The sequence below is a fragment of the Gymnogyps californianus genome, chromosome 20 (genome assembly GCF_018139145.2).
Source record: "Gymnogyps californianus isolate 813 chromosome 20, ASM1813914v2, whole genome shotgun sequence".
Classification (NCBI taxonomy): Eukaryota; Metazoa; Chordata; class Aves; order Accipitriformes; family Cathartidae; genus Gymnogyps; species Gymnogyps californianus.
The window spans coordinates 3,152,917-3,175,805 of record NC_059490.1 but is presented as its reverse complement, the minus strand read 5'-3'; the positions used below and the strand labels follow the sequence as shown (position 1 = coordinate 3,175,805).

At 44.2% G+C, this 22,889-nt stretch overlaps 1 protein-coding gene across 1 annotated transcript in view; it reads right to left on the bottom strand.

The window, feature by feature from the left end:
- CASTOR2 (cytosolic arginine sensor for mTORC1 subunit 2) overlaps positions 1-22,889 on the bottom strand; it is a 126,263-nt gene that overhangs the window by 34,974 nt on the left and 68,400 nt on the right. The gene's annotated exons all lie outside the window — the stretch shown is intronic.

The following is a 22,889-nucleotide window of genomic DNA, read 5'->3' as shown; positions in this document are numbered from 1 at the left end:
TTGAGCATGGATGTCAGGTCCTGCTGGCAGTTCAAGGGGGGGCTTAAGGATGGAAAAAGCAACATACTTTTAGCTGCAGCTCAGCTACAGGAGAAGAGCTCCCTATAAAACACTGCCTATGAAGCTGTCAAGTTTTCGATGGCTGCTACATGAGCAATTACAAAATCTATTCCCTGCTACGCTTTACACTCACCTCCTCCTGAAAACCCAGTGTCTACCACGGACATTTAAAGCTCAGCTGAACAAAGCATCAGAAAAGGGGCTGCGCGGACCGATGGCGTGGTCGGTGGGGTGTGCAAAGAGGCGACTTGAAGAGGCATTTACCATTTCTAAAACTCCAGGCAGAAGAGAAAAACAAGACTGGAGAAAAAGAGGGATAAGAGAGAAAACAGGCTGCTGTGCGGTCTAGGGGACTTGTAAGCTCTTCTCAACATCTGCAGAAGGGTTTGAATCCAGAACCAGAAACCCTGGGACGATGCTAGTTAAATGCTTCAATGAATTGGAAGTTATCTTCCAGTATATTTTTAGTTGGCACCAACAGGCATTACATAATGGCTATTATATAACAGCACTACAGCTACAAATACTCTCTTTTGGGCTTTCTGTTTGTTTTTTCTTTGTCTTTCTCTCTCTCTTTCTTTTCCCAAAATCTTCTCCTTAGTGGGGGATTGATCAATAATTGCACTTTCCATCAAATGAGGGAGGCAAGTCCTTAGCAGAAAAATCAAATGGAGTAAAAATATTGTTACTAAGCCTGTGAGCGCTTCTCCCTTGCCCAACCTCAAACAGAATTAACTATTCCCAGAATAGAAATTCCACTAAGGCTTATCTGTAGGTTTAAAGGGACAGGCTGTGATTCTGTGCAGACACTAAATTTCTCAATACTGGAGGGTTTTTATCTCATAGTGATGATAGCTCAGAAGACAAAAATGAAGGGGGGAGAGCACTATGTAAGAGATGCTGAGGAAAAACTGAAGGAGATTTTCTTTATCTGCCGGCAAGATCATTGCCCATTGGTGCTCCTTTAAAATCTTCCCCTGGCATATTTTTTATCTCTTCTTCCTAACAGCCATACTGGCAGAGCAGTAGACACTTTTGCTTCCAAAGTAGGTGCTACATGAAAAAAGAAGAAAGTTTCCAAAAGCTAGAAATATTTCCTTTATTTCATATCTCTGAACCTAAAGAGAGTCGAAGCAGCGCGCTCCGCCTCTGAATGCAAAAATAAAAATCAGTTCAGTGGCACACCACGAGCTCCCACATCACGCCACCCTATGGGCTCAGGCAAGGGCTCACTTTGCTTTTGTTATCCCAGCACAGAGCCTCTCTGACAAACACAGCACTCTCAGTAATTCTGCCTTTTTCGGGCTGGTCCTCTAAAACAAATGAGCTGATTCCAGAAAGAGCAAAAGACATCATCTGACAAATAATCGCTTCTTTGCTAGCAAGCTGCTCCCTTCTGCTGCTTCACTCTCACCTCCACAAACCCAGTAATGCCACTGATGCTCTCCTGGCTTGTGCTAGGTTTATAAATAAACCAAACCCTGGGCTACCTAGACGGGAAGGCATCGTGCTGAGCGCATCGCTGGGTGTCACACGTGAACAAAAACAACCCTGAGAGAGCAAAGAAGGAAAAAATACAAATGCAGCTGCTTGGAGAGCACTAAGTCAATTCAGAGAGAGGCTTTTTGGCTTTAAAAGCTGTCGCAGCACACAGCAGACCCCACTACTGATAGCAGATCTGAAGGCAGCGATTGCAGCCCAGTGCAGAAGGACAGCCTGGCAGGGCTGGGTCATGTGAACATGAGCAAAAAACCCCAAGAAAACAGGACAAAGAGGGAGCAGAAGGAATAAAAATGAGTTAGCTGGCACAACAGTGCTATGTTTGGGCTAAAGTAGTGCAGTTGTGGGGAGAAGAAATAGCATACCCATCAAACGTACTAAAGTCTATTATTACATGGGGAATACTGCCTTGCTGTGTTTGGTGGGCTTCTGACACCTAGCTATTACGATCTTCAATAATTAACTTGAGAAAAAAGTAATTTGCTGGAAAAGCTGTCTTGAGAAGTTGTTGGAGCTGTGAAGATATGAATGCATGAGACTCCTGCTCCGCAGTGCTCTGCAAGTGGTCCATGCTAACCACAAAGAATACAGCCATCTGTCATTCAGGACTGAAAATATTAGAGAAACAAGTGTCAAAACAAGCAGAAGAAGTAAGTTTACTTGCATTTGTCATGGTTTTCTCCTCTATACAAGCCATTAAGGGATTTTACAATAACCCATCACTTGCAGCACTGGGAAATAGCAAAAACAAGCTGAACTGAGACAAACGTTCATGGTTCTCAGGAGAAACGCTACTAATTCATTTCAAAGCTACTCTGCCCTGCTGAGCCTCCAGCCCCAGGTGCTCAGGATAAAGGCATTTGATACGGGTTCGGACGCAGTGTTGTTTCTGCTGTTGAGTGCCCTTCTCAAGATCAAAGCTCTGCAGGCAAACACAGCACAACTGCTAAATCCCTTGTTAATGAACCCTTCTACATGGCTGTACATATATATTGGTAGCTTGTTCATGTATGTATGCAAATGGGAGGAGGGGAAAAAGACATCCTCAGGAATCAACAGCTGAACATACGGTCGGGCACTGTTTATCAAACAGACGATTGCAGTTGCTGTTGCAGCACTTCTGTTGGAGTCGGCAGCAAACAGCCTGTCCGCAAACAGCGCAGCCACAATGGGAGCGCGCTTGGGGGTCTTCCTGCCGGGGGGACTCACTGGAGGGAAAGAAAAGGATGTTTAATTTAAAAGGAAGGGAGCAGCGCGCAGACTGTGTGAACTTGTAAAAATCAGGTTTCACTCTGACATGCTCGAAGTTTGGCCAAAGAAAACCAGCTGAACTCTACGAGGACAGAACAGCACAGCCCTTCTCCATCAGCAGCCTCCTTTGTCCAGCTCCCCATTAGTCCCAGCCAGCAGGGAGGGGGAAGAACTGCTATAAAAGGGCTCCATGTGCACCTCCTGTGCTCAAGGACCAGACTGGGGCAAAGCCCAAAGTGGCACTACTGTGATGTGCTTGGGACACCGCAAACAGCCTGGCAGGAGGGAGAGCAGCAAACGCTGCAGAAGGGACTCCTGGATTTTAGCCCTGCTCTGCCACAGGTGTGTGCTCACATCGGAGCCCAAACCACTCACCCTACCAGACCAGCGTCCAGGAGGTGACACAGGCAAGTCGCTCACTCTTTCCCTTGCCCCACTTAATCTCCACATCTCAGTGGACCCAAACATTCATTACCATCACCATTCCCACCCAGCCTCTCCACACATGCCTTTGCAACAGCCTGACGTATCAAACCTCTCTCCTGTGAAAGCAGCACAGTTATCCCTCATAACCTTGAGGCATAATGCACTGAGGTTCAGTTCGATGGTGTTTCAGAGCTCCTGAAAGGTTAGGTTACATTTTACAAGACTTCTGGGGAAGTGCATGCAACAGGACTGCGAAGAATCCTAACTAACCAGCTGCATGTCCAAGCGCAAGCCTCTGCAAACATGCTGCTGCTGGGTAAAAAAAAGAGCCAACTTCACTGTAAAGATTGTTCCACTGTATTTAAGATGGAATTAAAACATATTTAACTTGTATAAGTGATATGTAATAAATTCAAGAACAAAATAAAAAGCCTCGGACCTGCAAAATATGAACCATTAATCAAACAGACACTCTGTAAGACTTCACTGTGAAATCTCTAGTGATTAGCTATGGGCACTCAGCCAAAGAGGCCTGCAAGCTCTGTTTCACTGACATGTATTTTTAAACTAGCTCCAGCAAAGAGGAGGCCATTTGGGGCACAGAATACCAGCTTTGGGGGCTGGGACCAGTCCCCGCCACAGATTATCTTGCAGAGCATCTCTCTGTATTTCAGTTCTCCATCTCTAAGACGGGGATAATACGCCCTGCTCCTAATTCCTGCCTAGCTTTCACAACTAAATCTGCAGGGCAGAGACCACCTCTTCCTACATTTATGTAGTATGCAATGCAACTCTGTCTCTGTTTGGTGATGAGAGCTGTGTACATCTGTAATATACACCATGGAGACAAGGAAAAAAAACAGGGTCGAAAGATTTTCAAGCATAACACAGCCAGTCTATGGCAGGGCCAGTTAGCCCTATATCATTCCCAATTCTATTCAATGCATTATTTGAAACCACCCAGCGATAGAGAGCCTGCTGCCTCTTTAATAGCCTATTGATTAAATGTATTGCCACAGCCCACGACACAAACTACTAGAAGCATCTCTCAGACTGCATTAACATCCCCTGCGACTCCAGGTATGCTGAAACCTGCCTGGGCTGGGTCAGGAGACCTGACGTTTCATCAAGCTAGTGGCCCCTGCCGACTTGTGCTGAGCAAAATATCTATTAACTTCTCTCAGTTTGCAAATCGCCCAGAATGCTACAGAGACAAGAGGTTACACTGGTAACAAACAGAGAATTAAGCTGGCAGTTTTAAAAGATTAGTAAAGTGTTGCTTTCCATTCAAATAGGGGAAAAAAAGATTACTTATAAGAAAAAAAAGAACTTCCCCCCCAGAATGTTTACTCTCTCTTGAGATGCAGCAAGAGATATTTGCATTACTGCAAATCCTCATCAACAGAAAAGCAAATGTTTAAAAAGAGGGAGAAAAATGTAAGAGTTTGGAAAATAATGCCAGTTAAAAGGTTTTCAGATTGGTCTGCATGAAAGAAAATGGGTAAACAGTGCTCATCTAAACTCTGCCAAAGCAATAACCATTGAAAGGGTGCAAAAGACCTGCAGAGCGGTGGTCAGCACAGGGGCCCAGGCGAGCAGGCTGCCCAGCGTTAGTCCTACCATAGTATCTGAATCCAGCTGTAGCACAGCGAACCACAGCTCAGCTGGAAGCAGTCAGCAACTTCACTCTTCAGGACAGAGCCACTGCTTCCCTCTCTGAAAGCGATGGTAGGGGTTCAAACTCACAGTCACTTTTGTAGCTTCTGGAGATCCTCAAGCAAAACAAGGCACAGACCCAAAGGGTGGCTATGAGGGCAGATTCCTGAGCAGGCAGCACCACTGCGGCTTGGCTTCTACCTGCTCACCCCGCAGGACACAACAGCTGGGGGAAAGGGAAACCCTGTGTAGGAAGGTGAGGTGCTAATTAAAAAAAAAAAAGAACAGAGCAAGCAGAAAAGCAGACATCAGTATCTTCAGTGTGCCTCACCAGCTGGGAGTGATTTGATTTAACATGCAGTTTTGTTTTAAATGCTTGTACCACGTAAGTTTTTAATATAAGTTTTTACTGATCACTTTACTTGCAACAAATGCATCAGAGACAGCGGTACTCTGAAGGGCCCTGCACTAGTTTCAAAAAGATGTTTCTTGCCCCCATGAGTTTACATTTCAACCTAATACAGAGAGACAACGGACGTAAGCAAAAATGCATTCTGGCTGCTTTCACAGCATGAGAAACGTTAGGAGAGTAAAGAAGGTAAGTATAGACAAGAATAGTTTAAATTCATTTCTGCAGACATAGCCCGAGAAGTGTGAAGTGGAACTTCCCTGTGCATTGCAGGGAATCAAAAGCAAAAGAAAATCCCATGACAGGACTTAGCAGAAGCTCAGCACAAGCTCTTGAGCAAAGAAATAAAACAGACATCTTCATACAAACACAAGTTCTGAAAGAACTGATTGAGAGAGATGATGGATGTCCCAGAGAAGGAGGCTTACAAAGCGATGCAGACTAAAACACTGCTCCACAGCTTTACCCTCTCCTCCTGAGCTGGTGAATCTGTGGGGAGACAGGCACACAGCCCTACCAGCAACCTCACTGCTCAGCATGCTCTTCAGCTTAGACTCTTGCCTTCAGGCTATCCTCCCCAACTCTATTTCCAAAGTGCTATCCTGACACAGCTAAACTCCAATTTGTAAGAATTAGACCTACCGATCTTAGGTCCTAAAAATATAAATAAAAGGACAGCTAACTTTTTCAGCTCTACTGTGCCCTGTTGTTGTTGTTGTGCAATGCCATGGGACAGCATGCTATGAAAGAAAGCATAGAAGCAAAGCGTCCTACAGAACAAAGCCGTTGTGTCTGTGCTGGACTCGCATGACCTCTTCCTTAGTGTAAACAAATCTGGACTTCTTCTGAACCAGACACAGTCGGAGATGACTCTCCACTCCCAGGACTCCAAATTGATCCTGAAGATGAAAGAGAGCAAGAAAACCCTCAACGCTGCGTTGTTGCAGCCCCATCTCTCCCATGTGTGGCACGGATGGCCCTTCAAACAGGTAAAAGCAATCTCTTGACCTGCTGGACCCAAGTTAATCATTGATTAACTACTTATTTATCATTTATTAACCTTTTATAACTTCCCTATACATGTGCCCTTAATGAAAAGGGTGATCATTCTTCTCAATATAGCAGGACATTATCTGTGGAGTTTCTGCATAGGGACAATTTACTCCAGATGCCATGACGTCCTGGAATTTGGGGGCTATTACCTGTGCTTGGAAAGCAATACATTCGCCAATGGTCAGGGATCATGCCCCACAGCACCGGTCAGTCCCCAGTGGGACAGTTCATCCTGCAACAATGCTGCAAATCAAGTAAAGCACTAATGCATGTGCCCAAGTCCCACTGATCTCAGCGGAGGTTAAACGCCCATTTAGCACCTGGAGCTGGAAACAGTGGTTCCTTGCAGACAGCTTCTCACAAACCATCATCCTGGAGCCTGCTTTACACCAACCACTCCAGCACAGTTACTGAGGATTTATCTTACACATAAAAATGTTGTTTAAAGTGGTGCAATACTGAGTGCTCTGAAGGTAGGAGGCTGCCAAACTAAGGTTGTCACAGACCGGGACACAATCCTATTTACCATGAAACCAACCTTTCTTTTCCTGCCATTTGCTTTATTTAGTCTCCAGCTTCCAGCAGCAGGAAGGATGCAACTGCCTGCAGCCCCCAGCTGCATTTACCATCCGAGCCAGATGCCACCCCAATGCAGAAGCTTGGGGCAATCAGGTAATGGATCTCAAAGCAGTAGCCTGTAATGATGCAACTGAATGCCTGCATCATGAAGCAGACACAAGAGGAGGTAAATTATCACAGCCAAACTGAGTTTTGGCATCAGCCTTTCTAATAACCCCAGGCACTTCTAGTAATAGTTAAAACAAAATGCTCAGAAACAAAACCAGTACAACTACCAGCTTGGGCACTGAAAACTGCTGAAAAACTGCAGTTGCATCAGAGCTTTATCGTGTTCTGCACATGCTCCTGTTTTAGAGCCAGCTCATTCAGACCTGCTGCCGTATGCACTGCAATTGTAGCTGGCCTCTTCCACTGCCCAGAGGTGGTGTGGAATAAAAGACACCCTTTGCTGGTGAATGAGACAGGTACCTGCTGCCATGGGTGTCCTCGTGGGCAGTGGGAAGAGAGAGTGCTCTGGGTGGCCAATTTCTGCTCATCCACAAACCCAACACCCACCAGCCTGTTTCACCTTCTTCCCTTCCCTCCTCCCACCTCCCCACCCCAGTCACCCTCACCAACAGCACTTGATCCTCGTCACCTCCTCCCATTCTCCTTGTTCATACATCCAGCTTCACTCTTTTTCATCTCCTCTTGCCCTCCCCACTGGCACTGTGCCCCATCTTCCCCCCAACGCCTTCCCCCTGACCATCCCCCCACCCCCCCCGCCTGTTCTCATCTCCATCACTGCTGCTCTCCCTCATCGATTTCTCCCCTCCGATCTCAGACTCACTATCGAGACCTTTATTCTGTTTCTTCCTCTGCATTACGTTGGTAACAGCAGGGCCAGAAACCTCCCTTGATCCTGCACACCCCCGAGGGTCCCTGCTCCCCACTGCAGCACTGAGGCAGTTGTTAAAAAGCTGGTTTTTCTCCTGCCTTACCCACAACCTGGGGGTACAGCATGCTCTGCCAGCATGAGCTGTGCTACGGACTGCACAAAACCACCACAGGCTCGATGTCACTTCTGACACTTTGGCTGAAAACCGCCAGGGTGCAACAAACCTACACCTGGGCCGAATGGTTCTAATAAGGCGAAGGTACCTTCTCATGGAAAGACACCTCCCCTGCCAAAGCATGAGAGGACTAGAGCTCTTCAGAGAAAAGGTTGTCAATGTTTTGCAGTATTTCCTTCCAAGTTGCTCCTGAGAATGGCTTAAATAAAATTAAAAAAAAATTGAAAAAGTCAGGTCCCCTGGCATAAAGAATCGCACCCCAGGTTACCAAACCTAGCAGAGAATCAGGCAAAGGCCTCAGGCATTTTAATGGGAAACACTGGGCAAAGTTAACAGAAGGCCCCACCTATAACAAGTTTTAAACTTTTGCTGACACAGTTCATTATCTTGCAAAACAAATTGCTCCAAGTGAACTGTGACATTAGTGTGTGTGATTCTCCAGTTGCTCAGGCTATTAATGTTTAAGATGTAATTAGAAGTAAGGGTAGAAAATAGCCTTTGCAGAATATTTTTCAGACCATTAGTTGAAAGAATTTTCCACACAATTTCTCTCTGGCATTTCTGAGTACAAAGGCCTTCTCTTTATCAAGTGCTCCCCACCCCGCTAAGCACTATGCATTTTCGGTAGTCACGCCAGCCACCCACCCAACGTGCATCAGCGACTCCAGCTCTTATTCCACTACTTCACCAAACCGGCGAAGATCAGGTCAAATTAGACTTATATTGACAAGGGGCTGCCTTGTTTCACTCGCCTCAATGGAAAAAGGCCAAATCAATCTTACTCTCTAATCCACAAGCCCCTCTTGGTAGCCAAATTGTTAAAGAACTGAAGAAAGAAGCTGTGAGAAAAACATCAATAGATTATTGCACATCTATGCATCGTAGAAATTACATGTATTGTCACTATCCAGCAACAGAGACTCTGCCCACTTACTAACATACAGTTCATTAAGGCAGGCCTTTTCTAGATGGGAAATTGTTCACATTAAGCCCCTTTGCCTTCTGCTCACCTTGGAAATAAGTACCTTCTGTGCTTTACTTAAAACCTTTCTTGCCACCTAGAACCTTCTAGCTGCAATGGCTGCTTGGAAAAAAGTACTTGCCAAACACACAGAGTCTGTCAGTTTTTTGCTTCCTGGACCACATTACTGTTATTATTTATGCTGTACAGAGGCTAGGAGACCTGGTCATGGACCAGAGCCCAGCTGCCTCAAGCTCACTGGAGGGGGGGAAGAAAAAAAAAAAAAAATCAGAAAAATTCAAAAGCATGAAAAGCAGCAGATGAAAAGCAGTATCTAATTCTTTTCCTTGTCCCAATTTTCCACCGAGTGCTTTTTAAGCATCATCTTTCCATTTTCAAACAAGGAAGCAGGCTGCACCCTATGTCAGTAGCCCAACTAATCAAAACTGACAACAAAAGTGTCCCCACCTAGAACAGCCCATCACAAACATACCAAACTCGACCACAGGAATCTCTATAGAATAGGCTCTTTTTTTCATACTAAATTTCCCTCCAGAAACTTTTCAACTAGAGAGAATTTTTAAAGCAGCTGGGGAAGGACTGAGAATCAGTGACAAACACAATCTGAAATACTGCGGTGCCTGTTAGAGCTGCCCTGCAGCAAGCACTCCAGCACGCGCCTTGTCTGCTGTACTAAAGAGCCCTGCTCAAAATCCAGTGTTTTGCACTGCCAACAGACCATCAACTCCCCATGTCACATAACCCAAGTCAGAAACATCCACATAACGAGGCTTTTATGTGAGTAAAACCGCTGCTGATGCCCTCCTCCTTCCCACTGTAAAGAGCCGGGCTCCCTCCAACTGCCTTGCCTTCCCCCACTTCTTCTATGGGGTAGTACATGAAGGGGTCCTGATCTTTTGGATATTTAAGCCACGCTCAGCATGCGAGTGGCTCTCTAAGCCCCAGCTTAATATGCTTAAAATTAAGCAGGTGCATATGCCTTAAAGGTGCAGCCATTGCTCCACAAAGAGCATTGCTATTAAACCTCCTGTTCTCAAGAGTGTTTTTCTTTGGGGTTGGTGAAGTGTACTCTGCAGTTCCTTTGAACTTCATGTTTACAAGACACAGGTTGTACTTTTGAAAGCAAACTGGTTTCAGTTTGTGGTTTCCTTTCATCCAAGTGGGAGGCAATCTGAGAAGCTGGCATGGATTGTCCTTGATTCTTGGACACATAAATACATTTCCTTGTAAAGGTACACACAAGCCACTAAAACCAGGCACATTGTGGCATGTTGGATTATTCATCTAGGTCAAGAATTTGTTTATACAAATTCTAAAAATGAATTTTGGGGGAAAATGATCTCTTCTCTGCTTAGAGCATGAAGAGACATGGTAAACGTCCATCAGAGCAGGCACTCCTGTCTGCTGCAAACAGCAAAGAGCTTGTTCAAGAGGCTGTTTTATTTTTTGTTCACTGGCTGAAATGCCAAAACAGACATCCACCAGAGGCTCATCCATACAATGACCCACATAAATCCTCATCCCACATCTCCAAACGCTCAATTCTAACTTTTTCCTTTTTTAAAAAAACCAAAACTAATTCACCAAACCCAAAACCTGGTATCACTGAGGATTTCAGCTGTATGACAGCAGTACTCAGAGATCAGGACACAACCTGCCATCTAGCTCCTGAGGATACCCTCCTCTGCTGGACTGCCCTCAGTTACGGATGTTCGTGTCTGTGTGTCAGCTGCCTATTTAACTCACCAAGTAAAGAAAACCTTGGTTTGGCCCTGGACCGCTGAGTCCTGGCAGGTGCTCTCACTAGGTATATTAAAGCTTGAAAATCCAATATACTTTTCAGTTTTAAGCTACAGTTTAAGGACAAGTTTCTGAAAAAGAACAGCTAAAAATGCTCTCACTTAATCCCCTTCTACATCCCTGAATAAATACATACATATACAAATATAGGTATATACACATACGTACACACAGGCAATATATATAAATATAAATTGGCAACTCTTAATTACACAAGTTCAGCTCAAAGTGTTTCAATAAATAAACATCTTACCCAAGCCCAGGGAAACCGAAGAGAAAAACAACTGTGAAATAAATACCTCGCAGACACAGTTACTTCAGCAGGACTCCAGAGATTACCATTTATTTAGCACTTACAATCTGCTCAGCAACGTGCAAGATACAAAGATAAAGAAATCAGGCTGTTGGGGACCCTCCAAGGGCACGCCAGCCACAAGCCCAGTGCTGCGGACACCTCCGGCCCTTGAGAAGTCGCCTCTCACATCTTATGAAACTCTTCAATTTCATGTACTCCAAAACCAACTCAAACAATAAATGCAGACTGTGACTGCGGAAATACAGTTCATTCCAACTTCAAAAATTCAATAAATGTGGAAGTTGAAACTGAAGAGGGATCGATAAGTCTTGTAAAATAAACATGAGAATGTTTTGGCAGAACATGGCGATGGAAATCCCAGAAAGAGAAAGCCCAAAAGAAAATGGACAAAACTCATGCAAAGCAAAACTGGGGACATGTTTACCACTTTTGCCTAGATGGTATGCAGAAAGCTTGGACAGGGATTATGGAAGAAAATAAACTTGAGTTTTTATGCTACTCTGAAGGAAGTTAACCACTGTAAATCGTCTCTTACACCTAAACTAGGTTCCTAGAGTCAGGATTTAGGATTAAAAAATTATGTGATTCAAACTGATATGTATATTCAGAGAGGCAGAGGGAGGGGGGAAAGAGAGAGGGAGGTATGGACCCAAACATTTTGTGATTCTTTCCATTTGTCTTCTGGGGATGAAGTGTTCGTATTTTAGAATTCTATTCTTCTCTATCATGAGAAAGTCAACTGGATTTTTTTTTCTGTTAAAAAAAAAAGTACTACAGCTATAATATAGTTCTCAGAGATGGGATTTTAAGGGAAGATATATTGTGAAACAGCTTATCAAAAGGCAGAATTTGTCTTACAAACTTTCTCACTTCTCTAGTAGAATGGAGTGAAAGCGAAGATCCTCTGATGGACTTTTAACGAAAAATAGCAATAAACAGTCAGTTCTCAATGGAGGGACTTTAGCAGGATAAACCAACAGGGGCCCCTGGCAGGACCTATGTTATTCTATGTTTTTATTAAGGCTCTGTTCATCCCCTTTCCTAAGAGTCTTGGAGACACTGTGGATAGTTCTTTGAGAAACATCAAGTCAATGTTCAACAATCTTTAAGAACTGTTGGGAGGAGAGCTGTGAATAAGACAATAGGCATCATTATGCTACAGTGCAAACAAACAATACCTGAAACCCGATGAAATTATCCAGGAGCAGGTTTAAACGATATGAAGTACAAATCCGTACAGCGCACACGCTGCCACACGTGCTGACAGAGGATGTCATGGAGACTGAAAGAATGAAGAGGCTTCGAAAGGGGTTTAGACAACTTTGTGGTGGATTGGTATACTCATAGCTATTAAATATGGTAATGTGGATTCAACCTGTAATTTAGGAATCCCTTGGTTGTTGACTGGTGGGGAACTGTAGTGGGGAAGTAAGAATACAAACTTTCTTGCTCATCTCCTATACTTGCAGACCTTACACAGAGGACAACCCATGGGCATTGCTCATGTAGCCACAAGTCAAGCTGAGCTGACGTCCCCAGTTTTTTCAAACAGATCAGCATCTCAAGAGAACTGGATAAGTCCAGATTAATGCAGACAATAAGTTTTCACTGTTATTATAAACTGCAATTGATGCAGTAATCTCTCTTTCATCGTATTACTGTGTCTGAGCAGGATATCAGTCACCTAAAAGCAAATGGATATACAGAATCCATACCATAAACCTTCAAAAGAGCCCTCTGGTCAGTGGTGCAGAATGTGCATGTAAAGACTGCTCAACTGAAAGGCAGTGGTAAACTCTGACTGCAGATTAGCAAACACCTAATTAAGATTGCAAGACTTTTAAGTAGGCATCTGATATATCAGAACTGCAATTTTGCGTCATGGTTATATAAACAGGACCTTAAAGAAAGAGCTTAAAGCTGTGCAATGATGAGGACTTGGTATGGGAATTGTCAGAATTGTGAGCTCTGGGAAGGAATTAAAATAGGGAGTAAAACAGTGAAAAAGAAAAAAATAATCTATTTTATTTTAGATTCAAGACTTTAAGGGAAGTCTAAGAATCAAAGGAGAGGAAGGACTCCCGAACAACCACTTCCTGCCGTCACAGGAGGGAATTCAGAAATCATCAATTTGTACAGCCCAATGCATAAAGCTTCCATAAGCACAAATCATAAATCAGGATCTAATTAACATAATCTGATGCTGACATCCTTTCCAAATTGAATAAACGATTTGGAAGAATAGTTGACTTGTATGTTTATTTCTATCACTGCCTGATTGTGTACTAAGTGCATGAGCCATAAAAGCAACATATGGGCAACTCCGCAGTGTAATATAACCCCCAAGAAGCTACAACCCTCAACTACAGGTAAATCTCATATGCTTTCTTGTTGCCTGTGTGTCTCTAAAATGCTCTGCAGCCTCAGCTGTGCAAGTCCTGTTAGTCTTGCCGTGCTGATAAAACATATTTCTGGAAGGTGGTTGCAGCTGAAAGACAGATTTACTGATGACACAGTCCAAAAAGATGAGAAGCGTTTTAACCACAGGGGCAGAAGAGCGGGCATGCCTTTAGCATTATGCACTGAGTATCACAAGATAGACACATCTCTGCCAAGGGAAGCTGGAAATGCAACTCGCTCGACTGTCTCATCTGTAAGCTGCATACAAAATATTAGTGCCATGGTCAAATAAAACATTCTACCATTTTAGGCACATTGCCTAATTAGAGGCCATTGTTATCTGAGAACACTGTTTTTGCAGCTGTCAGGAAATTAAATAACCCAAGGGTAACTTGGAATTAAATGAAGCTGTACAAACACATAGCCCAGCTCTGAAATCCTGACTCTGACAAGTAGCTCCTCTGCTTTCCAAAGGACTAAACATCTAACTAGGGCATGCAACTATCCTTTTCTATCAAGCCACAGGATAATGCAATACCGGTCCTTCTTGAGCGGCTGATGTGGTAGTCCTTTAGAGACTGGGAACTCACAAATTCATATGTATGCACAGGCACTGCCTTCTCTCCACTTAAATAATCAGCACCTCCTGAGGAAAGACCTTCAGTACAAGTGTCCACTAAGAGAGCAATCAAGGACTGATAAAAGGAAATGCTTATACAAACCCCCCCGCATTTTCAATCAATTACTTCTCCTCTTGCAATCCTTGTAACTTTAAACTTTGACAGCAATCTAAAAACTAAGCTGGTTATACTTTTACAGTGACTTTTTAAAAATTAAACAAAAAGGAGGAGTGCATTTCCAATGAGATGGGCGCAGTCATGTGAAATGCACAAAAATGTCCATTTAGAAAATGTTTATGGTGGCCTCCTTTCTTAGCTTCCTACTTGTGATTTCTGCTGTGAGAAACAAAAAACTCAAGAGTAATAGCAATAGGCTGAGTCTAAGAGCAAGGAGGCGAGTTCTTGCCAGGCCAGACACTGATTTAGCAATAAATGGCATTGCACAAGAAAGTCAAGTCGTAATGTAGAAGTTGTTATAATGCGATAGCACACTTCCCACCTGGCTATGAGCACAGAGGGATAAGTGACTCACTGCAGACTAGTGGAGGATCACTAGAAAACTGTGGTTTTACAGTAGTGTCTTAGAACACACATTCAAGTCTTTGGAATACAGTGGTAAATAAAGTCCGATTTTGAAGTGCAGACAAGCAGATGGCAATTCGGGCTTGTAGTTAATGCAAAACCTGATCTGTCCCACAAAGCACGTATGTGACTTGAAACAAGTCATTCGGTCTCCTTTTTATCAGTTTCCTCATATGTGGGAGAAAAAAATTAATTCTTACCTCACAGGGGTATCATAAGACAGGAAGTATGAATACACTCCAAAAACAAAGCATCATTATTATGTTTGGCTAAAAATGTGGAACATGGTAAGGTAGATTCCAAAAATAATCATTATGTCCACTCTCACTATAGAACTGGGTTAGGAAGACAAATCCAGGTTAGGCTCCAGTCTGCTCTCAGGAAATGAGGCTGCTCTCTTCCTTCCTCTTCACGGCATAACGGACCACTAATAATGAGCAAACCTGGAAAATCAAAACCAGATCCAAGCTCCAAAAGCTGGTGCTTGCTTATTAGAAGGAAGAAGGGAGCAGAAATTGGCTTTTTTCTTTACTGATAAGCAATGAAGATTAAAAATTTGGCTCAAGATGTGTTCAGAGCATGGATATGGGCCTATCTGTCCTTCTGCACAGGATTGCCTCCTGAGTGCACTGACTTTGATGCCCTCTCTGTGCCATGATCAAGAGCTGGGTCCTTCCCAACCTGTCGACCACAGCTTTTTGCTCCCAGCCAAGAAAGCATTGCTCACAGCCAGCCTCTCCTCACCCACTCGCTGCTTCACGAGCAAATGGGTTCCACAGTCCGAAAGAACTGAGGATTTTGTCTCTGGTAATCAGGGGACAGGAACTGCAGAAATCAGCAGATTTTCCACTTCCTGACAAAACTTTCCCTGTGTTTCAAAAACTCTTGGCAAAGACTTTGCTCGCAGAATCTGCAAGCTGGGGGGTGGGGAGGACCTAGCCCAGACAGTTGAAGGCAACGCTGACGGCTCAAGTTACTGCCGGCAAGGGGACGCAGACAGCATGTTTCACTGAAAAAGGAAAAACACAGAAATAAAAGAAGATCAAAAAAAGAAACCGATGCAGTTGGACTCGCATTTCCAATTCCTTCTGTATTTTCGAACAAAATAGCACAAGGAATCCTTTTTTTCTTCTTTTTTTGAAAATCACATTTCAGACAGTATTTCACCAGACTGACAGAGCAGAGCAAATAATTACATTTCAAACAAGACTTGAAGATGGAGCCACTAAATTCCTAACCGTTGTATGGCTGTAACCTTGAGGTTGTGAGACTTAATCTTGTGCAAGATTAAATACTAAGATATGAGATCTTAAAAAGATTATGCAACTTTTTTCATAAAAGGGTATTTTTTTCCACCATAATCTCCAATCTGTTCCGCTCTAGAGATGATTTAATTCAGTAGGTCTGCAAGTGTACCCATTGTAAAAGTGAATCCTGTGACAGAAGCCACCTCAATTATTATTTGTCATGGCCCTTGCCTGTTACATTATGAAAGCATTTCCACATGTGTACTAATTAATCTTTACAAGGCCTGTTATGAGGTGATTTAATAGGATTATCCCTATTTTTCAGATGAGGAAACTGAGACACAATGAGAGACTTGTCCAAGGTCAAAAAGAAAAGCCTGCAGCAGACCTGGGAACTTCTTCACGCTGCCCTGACTCCCTGTCCCTTCACCTTGGATTGCAGCAGCAAAGCTGCTCACTTGAGAAAGGCTCATTTGCCCAACAGGCAGCCCTTCCATGAACCCAAAAGAGACTTTCTGTGACTGTCAGGCCAAAAGCCTGAAGATGATGGTTGGCCAGTGTGTCACCATCAGCTTAATACTGCACACACAGGAAAGAACATCCCCTCTGTTTTAACAGCACAAGAATTAGCTCAAAGCATCAAGCCTCCCCTCATTCGCCTCAAAAGAGAACTGTTAGTTTGGAGTCAAACACATGCATCACTCTGCATTTCCAGAGTTAGGTACAAGGAATTCAACTGATTCTAGTGAAAACCAAACAACTAGTCACGTTGCACTGGGATTATGAGAGCTACCCTTGAGATCCATCATTAGCTCTGGAGACTTTGTACCAAGGCTGGCAGAAAGCTGGAAAAGACTGATCACTGCACCAGGAGAAAATAAAGTTGGTGAAGTTTTGGGCACAAAACTTGTCACCTCTGCCTGAGAGCCTCTGCCTAGGTACAGACAGGATGTACGTTTGTTTGGCTTTCTCTCCTCGCTTGACCAGGAGGATCCTCCAAGCCTGCCAGGGACAGAAGTTTTCTCACCTTGACGAATGACTGCTGATCCTTGGGAAACCTGAGGCATGGAGGCCTCCATCTCCTGCACCGAAGAGAAAATCTAGCAAATCTGCTCAGAGACCAACCCCGGGGGGTGCGGCGTGCTGGCATTTTGCAAGGGATTACCACAAAAGAAGTGTTTTCTCTGTTTGCAGGTGATGACAGACTGTTTTTCTGGAAGGTTATTGTAGTCTCACCATTTCTAGACGAAGGTCACAGCATTTATGAGATGCCAAGGTGGAGGAAATCCACTTCCTCGTCAGGTCACAAACTTGAGAAAAGTACGGCTTAAAGCTTAAAAGTAGGTTCACAACTAGCAAAGTTTGGGAACTGAGGGTTGAATGCTTTCAGCCTTGGGAAAAGGGGTTCATTCCTCTGCTGTATCACTGATCCCTCAGCTCTCCCTGTGCTTCAGTTCTCAGCTTGTGACGGGGGGTAACAGCACTTCCTTATCTCTCACAGGGTGCTCCATATAAAATTCACTTAAAAAGCAGGGAAAGATCACAAATTACAGCCCTACCAGCACTTACAATATACAAATGCTTCAAAAGGTCTTACAGAGTATATTCAGCCTTGTCCCTTCCTTGCCGTGGGGTGCACAGTTAGCTACCCTGGCGTGTCTCCACCAAGCCGGCAGACTGTGGTTAGCTCCAGATACAGGCAAACAATGAAAGCCACCAACTCCCCTTAAGCCCTGCCTTAAGAAAAAAAAAACAACAAACAGAAATGCACCAGTGGAACAGCAAACAGATGGTCAAATGCTCTCTACTGAACCAGATAAGCAGGGCTGCTACTTCTCTGTTGAGCTGCATCTTGCTTTTAGAGACCAACCTAAAATTTCAGTGAATCATTCCATCATTTCAGCCAGAAAAGCTTTTTTAGGTCCCGCATTTATGAGAGCAGGTTGATAAGAGTGAGCCATGGTATCTATCTGCTCATCTATCTCAGACTTTGGAAAGCACTAGGAAGCAGCCAAGACGTAATAAATTTAAAGGAGGAAATCATGGCCAGTCAAGTGGTTCAGGAAGAGATGTCTGGGCTTTCTCACCACAGGCTGTGAAACAAAAATAGGTATCGATACACACCCATCTGCTGGAGGAAACAGTGAAAAATATGTATTATTTATGCAGTATTTCTTTAAATAGGAGCAAGCAGAGAAACTGGACCAAAAGACTATACGTGGCAGGTTACAAACACAAGGAATAATATGTGCTATCAAGATTTGCAAACCCACTCACATATGAGCTCTAAGGAGAAGCTAAAGTGCTCCTCTCCCCAGGTGACACAAACCAGACCTTGGAATATATTTCTCATCCTTCCCTCCCTCCCACCAAAAGCTTTAACTACCAAACCCTACCACCTCTCGGGAGAGAGCAGAAATCCCATGTAATCGCAGCCCCCCCAACATGTTTATTGATCTATATCAGCATATATGCATTGCAGGAAAAACCTTCCCAACCAAGCACGTATTTCTAATTAGCCAGTAGTCAAATCCCCATGTTTTTAATTTGCATTTAGGTCATTAATACCACTTTACTTAAAAAACCTGAAAACCACAGACACAGCGTAGTCTGGCCAATACAGAGATCCAAAAGAGGGAGATTGTGCACGTGTTTAATAGAGAAAAACATCTTCTGCCTAGCAACCAGCAGGCTCTCCTGGCGGTCCAGGGGAAGGAATTCAGCACTATAAATGTCAGCAAGCAAATTAAGCCACTGTGCCTGAGATACAAAGGCCTAGTCACTGGGCAATAAAAAATTAAAGGAGAAATAGTTATAGAAGAAATATTAAAAAAAACAGATGCATTTATTAGCTTGCTTCGCTCTGTATCTTTAAATAAAGTTACAGATTGCTCCCAGCTAGATGGGTTCTGTGCTTGCACTTATTTATTAGCTGATTTCTTGCCCATTTTATATACAGGATGAGCGAGAGGACACTGAAAGCAATTTACCATTTTGATGTTATTGAAAAAGGGACTCAGTGTGGTACTAAAGCATGTGATGGTCCTGAATCCAAGGTCAGATAGGGAACAGGTTGTCTGAGGATGATGGTTATCAAAACAACGCACTGCCAGCAAGAGGGCTTTTTTTCTTTCTATCCTTTCTTTTTATTAGAATGAGGTCAACAGTTTATGAGTTCTGACAAAATCTCTCTGCCACTCTAACTAGTTGAGATTTTTCAAATAGTTCCATTATTCTTAATGTACTGGGCAATTTATTGTGAGGTATGAACTGAGATTAGGAGCCTCCTCATTCTGGAAACTGTGTAAATGCATGGATTTTTGGCCTTAGAGAAGTTACTAGCCATATTAGGCAGCCAAAGAAGGTTAAAGGAAGGTTAAAGTCACCTCCATCTTGCAGACGAACCTCAGTGTGGGGAGAGTGAGAGTCTTGCTCTATGTTCGCACAGGGGATCTGCACCAGAGAAGGAGATGTTTCCCACCGCTGCTTCAGTACTGAAATCAAATTGTCTTTCCTCTCTGGTTCCAATCCAGAAGAGATCAGTCAGGACCTAAGGTCTGCTGACTGCAGTGACCTACATGAAATGGGCTTGCCAGTTCTAGGAGAAAGAAGACCAGAGTACATGAAGTGATGTGTTCCCCTTACCCTCAATTTCCCTGAAACTAGAATATGCATGTTTACCAACTTGGAAATCACAAGGATTTCTCCTCCCTGGACTCCAGCATTTGATTTCTTTTCCCCTTCTCTGATACCTTTTAAGTTCATTGCCTACAGAGAAGGACTGCATGCAAGTGACACCAACCAAGTGCCAAAGCTGGGAATGCAGCAATCTCACCTTGAAAATGGTAGCAACGTGTTGCTTTACAATCTTTCATCTTCAGGACAGCCTCACCTGGGTGACACTGTCACAGACCCCATTTATGCAGATCTTCATGGAGCAACTCAACAGCTGCCAAGGTCACAGAGGAGGCTAGGTCAGGGCAGCAACAGGCTAGGGGTTGTCCCCGCAATGGAGAAAGAAGCCTTCAAACTCCGTTCACTGCCCTGTAAGAGGTCTCAAAAAGGGAGACTCCTCTTTCCATCATAAATAGGGCAAAAACTCAAAAAGTAGAACTTGTTGCCTTCTAGGTGCGAAGAGACGATCTTGCCATAGGAATGACAGTACAGAGGAGCTCCTTTTCCCTTAGCACATAGCCAGGTCCCAGTGGTGGTGATTCTGGGAAGGTCCTTATCAAACAGTTTGGTTTCGTTTCAAGTGGATGCAAGAGATACTGAAACAAAGAAATACCTGAGGGTAAACTGTAGCCATCTCTCACCTCCGTGAGATTGGGCCAACTTATATAGATGACACTGGATGGGCTCTTCCTTCATTAGGTTTGTAGAGAATAAAGGTGGTTGAGGAAGAGTGTTAGTTCTTCATTTCACACTGTGCTGTGCAATTAGAGGAGTGCTGTAAAATGGGAGGCTAGATGGATGGCATTTCATTGAAAGATACCCAAGCAGAGCTACTGCTAAACCTAGTAGTGGACTTCCAAGAGAAAAAAGGATGAACAGGACTGCAGACAAACCAGCTGGAGAAACCAGGAACAGAAAAGGGACAATCAAAACAAACCAAACACCCAAACCGCCCCTTTACCTCCAATGAAAGGCTTTCGGGATATATTGTGCAGAAGCTGCGATGTGACAGCTGTTGGGAGTGCCACTGGAGGAACGTTGCTACCCCCAAAACCCATTATTTTATTCAGATAGCATCTCCCGGACAGGACTGCAATGTCAGCAACTGCTTCCTGGTGCACATAAACAGGGTTTCCGTGAGCATGGCTATCTCCAGGTGTGCTGGCCTGTGCTTTCCTTTCAGTGTGTGAAAGCTAAAACCTTTGATGAATGGAGACTACTGGCACCAGTGAGACCACAGGCTAAAAGCTCTGCTGGTGCAGCTGCCCAGAGAGGGAGGGAGTCTGTCCTTGCTGCCCTTTGAAAAAGGGGCAGACTACGCAGAGAGCATAGGGGCTATGGCATAGCTGCACCACGCACAGGCAGCTCCTGCTTTCAGCCAACCCTTGGGAAAAAAGCAAACCAAACTCAAACAAATATTCCTGTATTTCAGAGAGCAGCAGCCGCTTGACTTTTCTGCCACGCGCTGGCTGCACAGCAGGTGATAAATGCAAGGATTTTACATGGCTGTCCAAGCACCCCAGTAGCTGAGACACTTGTCTTCATGCAGGAGGGCCCATGGCCAAACTCCTTCTGCTAATTCATCTCAGTATCAGCCAGGGAAAGAGCTTTCTGCGCACTGTCCCCCTGTGTTATTTGCTGAATAAAATTCTTCCTCGTTAACAGGCCAAAGCCCAAGAAACGGCCACTGGAACAAACAAGGTTCTGTGCAGATATAATCCCCACCTCACTGCTGGGGAATTAAAGCAAAGAATTAGGCTGTAGCCATTCCCTTCCAGCACGATGAATGCTTAAGCAGGTTATGGCTTTGCACTGCAGACGTTTTCTGGGGAGAAGAAATAATTACTTCTTTACCAGCCCAACTCACTTGCTACTCTCAGGGAAACAAGGCTGAGGATTATTTTTTGACAAAACAGTTAAGAATTATTATTGCATGTCAGTATGTTTGAAGCGTTAACCTCAAGGATTGCTGAAAGTGCCAGTATTTCTCCAGCCTATTCTTTTCACTTCAGTGCTGTCTGTGATACGCAGGAGAAGGGGCCTGGCTGACAAGAGAGATGCCAGCTAACAGGACAGTCTTCTCACTGCTGCTGCAGCAAAAATTCATACAGGTGCCTGAGAAAGAAAGGTCCTAATTTTCCACACAGAAAAGCCTGCCCTTCAGAGACTTACATGGAGTTTGTTAAGCACTACAAGAACAAAAGTTACCTGGAGAGGAAAAAAAAGTCACTTGCTGCTGGACTTGCTACCTAAACTGCTCACCAAAGGTGAAGATTTACCTTGTAATTCTTGAGCTGAACCTGGCACTTCGCTAGGCATGTCAAGAAGGAGCTGATGCACTCGAGGCAGACATGATTGGTGCTGTTTTGCAAGAAGGTGGGATGCTGCAATTCTTATAGATTCTGATCCTGTTCAAGCCCATGGGCTGATTACATGCTATACAAAGGCCAAGTGAGAGTCCTCCTCCTGAGACATTTAAAGCCAGACTGTAAGGGGAAGCAGTTCACTGTTACAAGGCATCCCAGATGGTAGATCCTGAATTCCTCCAGACCGTAAAAAACTTATGGCATATGAAAATGAGGAACAGGGATGGAGCAACAGTGGAGATTTCGGTCAGGGCTAACCCTGAGAGGAAGCTTTGGTTGTGGTGGTGACAATTCAGAAAGAAGAGCATGGGCTGGACACAAACCCAAAGGGCATGGGGGTTGTGTTAGGAGAGTTAGCAGGATGCAGAGCATACAAATCTTGCCAGCAGATCATCACTTACTAGCAAAAAGCAAAGAAAAGGTGATGAAGCTGCCAGCTCCGTGACACTACTAACCATGCTGGGTTTTGCACCTGGCTTCCATGCCATGATGTGGTAGAGGATGGCCTGAGCATGCTCCTTCCTTCCCCTGCGTTGCCTGGAAGGTGATCTTTTCTCCTGCAAAGTCCTGCTTTAACACCCTAACTGTACGCCGTGTATTTGAAAAAAAGGGATGTTATATGCTGCCAAAACCATAGCCCAACGGAAGCTACATGGGTACTGTACTATCAGCAGTAAATTCACGTGCCTGTGAGAGCCAAGGTAACAAAGTCGAAAGGGTCCAAGCAGAGAGGACTGCTGCTTTGAAGTGCAGCAGCACTGTCTGGTTCACAGAGATAACCTGGGGCACCCGTGGGACACGCACCTCCTCGAGGACACTGGTCTGGCTAGACCTGGGATATGCTCCAAGTACAACCAGTGGCACACACAGTGCAACACAATCCCCCACTACTGATGAGCAAAACCACTGCTTGAG